Raw genomic sequence first — 7157 nt, forward strand, 5'->3', positions numbered from 1 at the left:
AACCTGAACTAACCTGAACTAACCTGAACTAACCTGAACTAACCTGAACTAACCTGAACTAACCTGAACTAACCTGAACTAACCTGAACTAACCTGAACTAACCTGAACTAACCTGAACTAACCTGAACTAACCTGAACTAACCTGAACTAACCTGAACTAACCTGAACTAACCTGAACTAACCTGAACTAACCTGAACTAACCTGAACTAACCTGAACTAACCTGAACTAACCTGAACTAACCTGAACTAACCTGAACTAACCTGAACTAACCTGAACTAACCTGAACTAACCTGAACTAACCTGAACTAACCTGAACTAACCTGAACTAACCTGAACTAACCTGAACTAACCTGAACTAACCTGAACTAACCTGAACTAACCTGAACTAACCTGAACTAACCTGAACTAACCTGAACTAACCTGAACTAACCTGAACTAACCTGAACTAACCTGAACTAACCTGAACTAACCTGAACTAACCTGAACTAACCTGAACTAACCTGAACTAACCTGAACTAACCTGAACTAGTATATTTTGTAAATTATTCTATCAGTTAGAATTTCACTTTTTTATTTTATATTTTTGACATGGATTCGTTTCTATTTTTCCATTTTCTGAACTAACCTGAGCTATTTCTTCTTTTTTTTTTTTTTTTTTTTAAACTAACCCGGGTTGTTTATTTTGTGTTTTCTGAACTAACCTGACTTACTTTTAGTTTCATTTCTTACCAACCCGGGTTCTTAATGCTAAGTAAAACAACTGGAGGCATTTTCATTGTTTCTTATTTCACACACACAATTCCACAAACAACAAATATAACAATAAATAAACAAATAACAATTAAAAAAAAAAAAAAAAAAAAACCCTTATATTAATAAAAAGAATAAATAAAAGAAAAGAAATATAACAAAAAAGAACAATAAAGATGAAATTTAATAAATATACAAAAATAATAATAACGAAAAAATGATAATGATAACGAAAGAATAAAAGTAATATGAATTAAAAAACAATTAAACAAAAAAAAAATAATTAAAAAGAAAATAATAAAAAAAGAAAGAATAAAAAAAATTAAGAAATGAAATAATCAATTAAAAACATAAAAGAAAAAAATGAATTAAAAAATTAAGGAACGAAAGTTAGAAATCTAAATAAAGAAAAAAAATTAAATGAATAAAAAACACTGATAATAAAAATAAAGAAAAGAGAAAGAATAAAAATTAAGAAACGAAAATGAACAATGAAAAACAGTAAAGAGAAAAAAAGAAAAGAAAAACGAAAGAAAAACATAAAAATTTAAAAATGAAAAATTAAGAAAGGAACATGAATAATAAAAACAAAGGAAAAAAATAAAAATTAAGAAAATGAACAATTAAAAAGGTAAAGAAAAAGATTATAAAAACGAAAGAACAAAATAACAATTAAAAATAGAATGAGAATAACAAATAAAGAAAAGAAAAGAAAGGAACATGAATAATAAGAAAACGAAAGAAATAAAAATGAACAATTAAAAAATGAAAAAAGAATAAAATAAAAATTAAGAAAAGAAAATGAACAATGAAAGAAGTAAAGAAAAAAAGATAACTGAAACGAAAATATAAAAATTAAACATGATAAAAAAGAAAAGAAAATTAATAATAAAAAAATTGAAGCTAAAAGAAAGAAAACAAAAATAAAGAAACTGAATGATAAAAAAATTAAAAAATAAATGAATATTAAAAACCAAAGAGAAAAAAATAAAGATAAAATAAAAAGAAATGATAGAAAAATAATAAAAAATAAAAATGAAAAAGAGAAAAAACTAATGAATAAAAATAAAGAAAAAATAGGTAGCAACAAATAAAAAATGATCAAGAGAAAACAATAAATTAAAAAACAAAAATGATAATAAAACTGAAAGAGAAAAAATTAAAAATAAAGAAAAAAATTTTAAAAAACCGTTCTGTTAGAGGAGCCATCTTAAACTGATATATGTTTTCTGAGGTAACTTGTACACTAACTTGTGAATCTAAATTATTATGATGAAGAAATCCAAATAAATAAACCACCGAGTGAATTGTTAGAGAGCCAAACAATTAAAAAAAATTAGAAAAGAAAAAGTTACTAGGAAAACGTGTACTTTAGCTCCCATTTTTTCCATTTCCCGAACCTTCACGAATAATGACTAACCCGGAAAATGCTTAATCTAAACTTAAATACTAAATAAAATACAGGGTCGTTCACGCCATATCAGATACTCTGTGGAATGTATTGTAATCGACTTGAACGTTAGAGAGATTAAATTATTGAAGTTACGTTTTTACAAAATACTATGATGAGTTTTGAAATTACTGGAAAATTATTGTCAAATGGTGTGAACGATCCTGTACCTAGGATATTTCTTCTCTGTACGTGACGTGAATTGGCTGTGAGAAAATCTTCTTTCTGTTCTTGTTTAAATCCTCCTTATCCACTGCAGAGTCTCGAAGCTATGTAACTATGTAACTATGTTGCTACGGTACTGTTGTTTTTTGTCTTTGTGCTGCTCCTATCGTCGTATCCTCCTCCTCCTCCTCCTCTTTTTATATCCTTTGGTTAACCTAAAAAGGCTTGTAACATTTGTGCTGTTACGAAAAAAAAAAAAAAATTGGTGATGTATCGAAGGAATTATTTATTGTTAAAAAGGACGAGTGCCTATTTTTTTAAATGAAAAATTTACTTTTTAATGTAATGTAATACACACTTTGAATTTATTATTTTTCTGACTGCATTCTAACAACAATAATTGATCGAGGACCTGGGTCCAGTGATGAAGCCCTTCCTAAATTAATTCCCTGTATTATGTTGGAAATAAGCACTCGATATTCGAATACAAATCGACTTTAACTTTCTGTGCTTACCTTAGATTTTTTTCTTCTCCACCGTGTTCCTGCTCCTTTTTACTTTGCTTACAAATTTACTTTAGTCGATAAAGAAAACTTCGATATGTCCCTGCCCCCCCTTGATCTCGTCGTAGAGAACCCTTGTAAAAATCATGTTTGCTAAAGGGGGCAAATGATGCCATCCTGCCTCTTCGTTGGTCACTCAGACTCTTTCGAGTCAAAGTTCTGATCGAGCAAAACCTACCTACCTACTGAAAATGTGTTAAAGTGTGTCTTTTGTAAAAGCTAGATGTGTGAATCGATTAATGAGGAGCGAATTTAGGCAAATGTGGAAATTTTTGTCCAAAATTTCCCTGTACCACTTGCTTACTTGCTCGTTAGGGTTCTTCGAGAACCTTAAACTTGAAGTTGGTGGTGCAATCTTGTTTCTAGGTCCAGAGGATTTGAGGTGCTGCGTCCTGTGAACCCTACGTTTTACCTATTTTAGCGAGTCGCCCCCTACCTTTTGTAGGTGACACCCTCTCTACCTGCAGCCTCGATAACCATATCGAGCCACTTCCCACTGGTGTGCCTCCTTGCTGCTGCCAAGTTTTCCTCTTCTTTGCCCTGTTGAAGTTTTATTTCGGGTTCTTACCTTGTGTACCTCGACGTCCCTCGACATCCATTTTGAGCCCCCTTCTGTGAACGAACGATTCGAGGAGGATTTCGTGGACGACACGACGTACCTATATATTTTCACTTTCACTCTAAACGTTTGAATCTGGATCTGCATCTTTCCTTTTGAAACTAGTGAATTGATTCGAGAACAAAGAAACGAAGAAATAAGGAATGATGGATTATTCCTTTGTTCTGTTGTGAGGATTCCCCGTTAACTTTCCGACTTGTGACCGTCGGCTCCCTCTGAGATTGCCCTCCGGTACTGCTCGTGTGCTCGTGCTCGCTTTTTTACGATTCGATACGATTGGATTGGATTGGGTGGTTCTACCGGTAAATCCCGGATGAAGGCAAAAGGAAGGGTCCGTTCTGTCCCGTACCTACTTTGGTGGCAGAAAAGGCAAAGACAGAAAAGTAGAAAAGTGGACTTACTCAGATGTAATCCTCCGAGAAAAGGCACTGATTCACTATTTCACTATTCACTCACTATTGTTCTGGCCACATTAAGTCGGTCCTCGCACTTGGTAACTTCAGCTTCAGAGATCCATCCCTGGAAAAGAAAGAAGGAAATGAGACAGATACCAATTCAAATCAGTTAGAATAATTCAAAATGTATTTTCCAATTTGGCGTGGATTCGTTTCAATTTTCAGTTTTTCTGAACTAACCTGAGCTTTTTTTTTAAAACTAACCCGGGTTGTTTATTTTGTATTTTCTGAACTAACCTGACTTGTTTTTTTTTTTTCTCTTACCAACCCGGGTTGTCGTGCTTAATACTAAATAAAACAACTGTAGATATTTTCATTGTTTCTTCTTATTTCAAACACACAATTCCACAAACGTAAAATAACAATAATAAATAAAGAAAACAATTACTATAAATACAGAAAATAAATAAATAATAATAATAAAGAAAAGAAATGATAATAAAAAAGACGGAAGTGAAAAAAATAAAGATAAAGAAAAAATGTTACAATAAAACAATTTAAAACAAAATGAATAAAATAGATAAAGAAAAGAATAAATATTAACAATGAAAAATGAATGAGAATAACAAATAAAAAAATTAAGAAAGGAACATGAATAATAAGAAAACGAAAGAACAAAATAATTAAAAAATGAAAATAGAATGAGAATAACAAATATAAAAATGAAGAAAGGAACATGAATAATAAGAAAAGGAAAGAACAAAATAATTAAAAAATGAAAATAGAATGGGAATAACAAATATAAAAATTAAGAAAGGAACATGAATAATAAGAAAACGAAAAAAATAAAAATGAACAATTAAGAAATGAAAAAAAGAATGAGAATAAAAAGCAAAAGTAAAAAAAGAATAAAAAAAAAGTAAAGAACATAAAATGAACAATGAAAAAAGTAAAGAAAAAAAGATAACTGAAACGAAAATATAAAAATTAAACATGATAAAAAAGAAAAGAAAATTAATAATATTATAAAAAATTGAAGCTAAAAGAAAGAAAATGAATGATAAAAAATTTTAAAAAATAAATGAATATTAAAAACCAAAGAGAAAAAATAGAAATATTTAAAATAAAAAGAAATGATAAATATAGAAAAAGAATAAAATATAAAAATTAGAAATAGGAAAAATTAAGAAAACAATAAGTAGCAACAAATAAAAAATTGATCAAGAGACAATAAATTTAAAATAAAATGATAATAAAACTCAAAGAGAAAAAATTAAGAAAAATATAAGAATTGAAAAATAAAAAATGATATTAATAAAAGAGGAAAAAAATTTTTAAAAACCGTTCTGTTAGAGGAGCCATCTTAAACTGATATATATTCTGAGGTAACTTGTACAGTAATTTGTGAATCTAAATTATTATGACGATGAAGAAATTCAAATAAATATAAATAAACGACCGAGTGAATTGTTAGAGAGCCAAACAATTAAAAAAATTAGAAAAGAAAAAGTTGCTAGGAAAACGTGTACTTTAGCTCCCATATTTTCCATTTCCCGAACCTTCACGAATAATGACTAACCCGGAAAATGCTTAATCTAAACTTAAATACGGGGTCGTTCACGCCATATCAGATACTCTGTGGAATGTATTGTAATCGACTTGAACGTTAGAGAGATTAAAGTATTGAAGTTATGTTTTTACAAAATACTATGATGAGTTTTGAAATTACTGGAAAATTATTGTCAAATGGCGTGAACGATCTTGTACCTAGGATATTTCTTCTCTGTACGTGACGTGAATCGACTGTGAGAAAATCTTCTTTCTGTTCTTGTTGAATCCTCCTTATCCACTGCAGAGTCTCGAAGTTATGTTGCTGTTGTTTTTTGTCTTTGTGCTGCTGCTACCGTCGTATCCTCCTCCTCCTCATCCTCTTTTTATATCCTTTGGTTAACCTAAAAAGGCTTGTAACATTTGTGCTGTTACGAAAAAAAAAAAAATTGGTGATGTATCGAAGGAATTATTTATTGTTAAAAAGGACGAGTGCCTATTTTTTTAAATGAAAAATTTAGTTTTTAATGTAATGTAATACACACTTTGAATTTATTATTTTTCTGACTGCATTCTAACAACAATAATTGATCGAGGACCTGGGTCCAGTGACGAGGCCCTTCCTAAATTAATTCCCTGTACCGTGTTGGAAATAAGCACTCGATATTCGAATACAAATCGACTTTAACTTTCTGTGCTTACCTTAGATTTTTTCTTCTCCACCGTGTTCCTGCTCCTTTTTACTTTGCTTACAAATTTACTTTAGTCGATAAGGAAAACTTCGATATGTCCCTGGCCCCCCTTGATCTTGTCATAGAGAACCCATGTAAAAAATATGTTATATGTAACTTGTTTGCTAAAGGGAGCAAATAATGCCCTCTTACCTCTTTGCTAGTAACTGAGACTATTTCGAATCAAAGTTCTAATCGAGCAAGACCTACCTGCCTACTGAAAATGTGTTAAAGTGTGTCTTTTGTAAAAGCTAGATGTGTGAATCGATTAATAAGGAGCAATTGTGGAAATTTTTGTCCAAAATTTCCCTGTACCACTTGCTTCCTTGCTCGTTAAGGTTCTTCGAGAACCTTAAACTTGAAGTTGGTGGTGCAATCTTCTTTCTAGGTGACCAGGATTTGAGGTGCTACGTCTTGTGAACCCTACGTTTTATCTATTTTAGCGAGTCGCCCCCTACCGTGTGTAGGTGACGCCCTCACTACCTGCAGCCTCGATAACCATATCGAGCCACTTCCCACTGGTGTGTCTCCTTGCTGCTGCCAAGTTTTTCTCTTCTTTGCCCTGTTGAAGTTTTATTTCGGGTTCTTACCTTGTGTACCTCGACGTCCCTCGACGTCCATTTTGAGCCCCCTTGTGTGAACGAACGATTCGAGGAGGATTTCGTGGACGACACGACGTACCTATATATTTTCACTTTCACTTAAAACGTTTGAATCTGGATCTGAATCTTTCCTCTTGAAACTAGTGGATTGATTCGAGAACAAAGAAACGAAGAAATAAGGAATGGCGAATTATTCCTTTGTTCTGTTGTGAGGATTCCCCGTTCACTTTCCGACTTGTGACCGTCGGCTCCCTCTGAGATTGCCCTCCGGTACTGCTCGTGTGCTCGTGCTCGCTTTTTTACGATTCGATACGATTGGATTGGATTGGAT

General features: G+C 31.5%; 1 long non-coding RNA gene across 1 annotated transcript; it reads right to left on the reverse strand.

The window, feature by feature from the left end:
- Positions 1 to 5352: 5352 nt before the first annotated feature.
- On the reverse strand, positions 5353 to 6321 carry LOC136342453 (uncharacterized). Its single transcript, XR_010732644.1, has 2 exons — positions 6196 to 6321; positions 5353 to 5921 (listed from the first exon to the last, which is right to left on the reverse strand). It is a non-coding gene; the product is annotated as an uncharacterized lncRNA (long non-coding RNA).
- Positions 6322 to 7157: the final 836 nt, after the last annotated feature.

Source organism: Euwallacea fornicatus, chromosome 12, assembly GCF_040115645.1.
Source record: "Euwallacea fornicatus isolate EFF26 chromosome 12, ASM4011564v1, whole genome shotgun sequence".
Taxonomy (NCBI): Eukaryota; Metazoa; Arthropoda; class Insecta; order Coleoptera; family Curculionidae; genus Euwallacea; species Euwallacea fornicatus.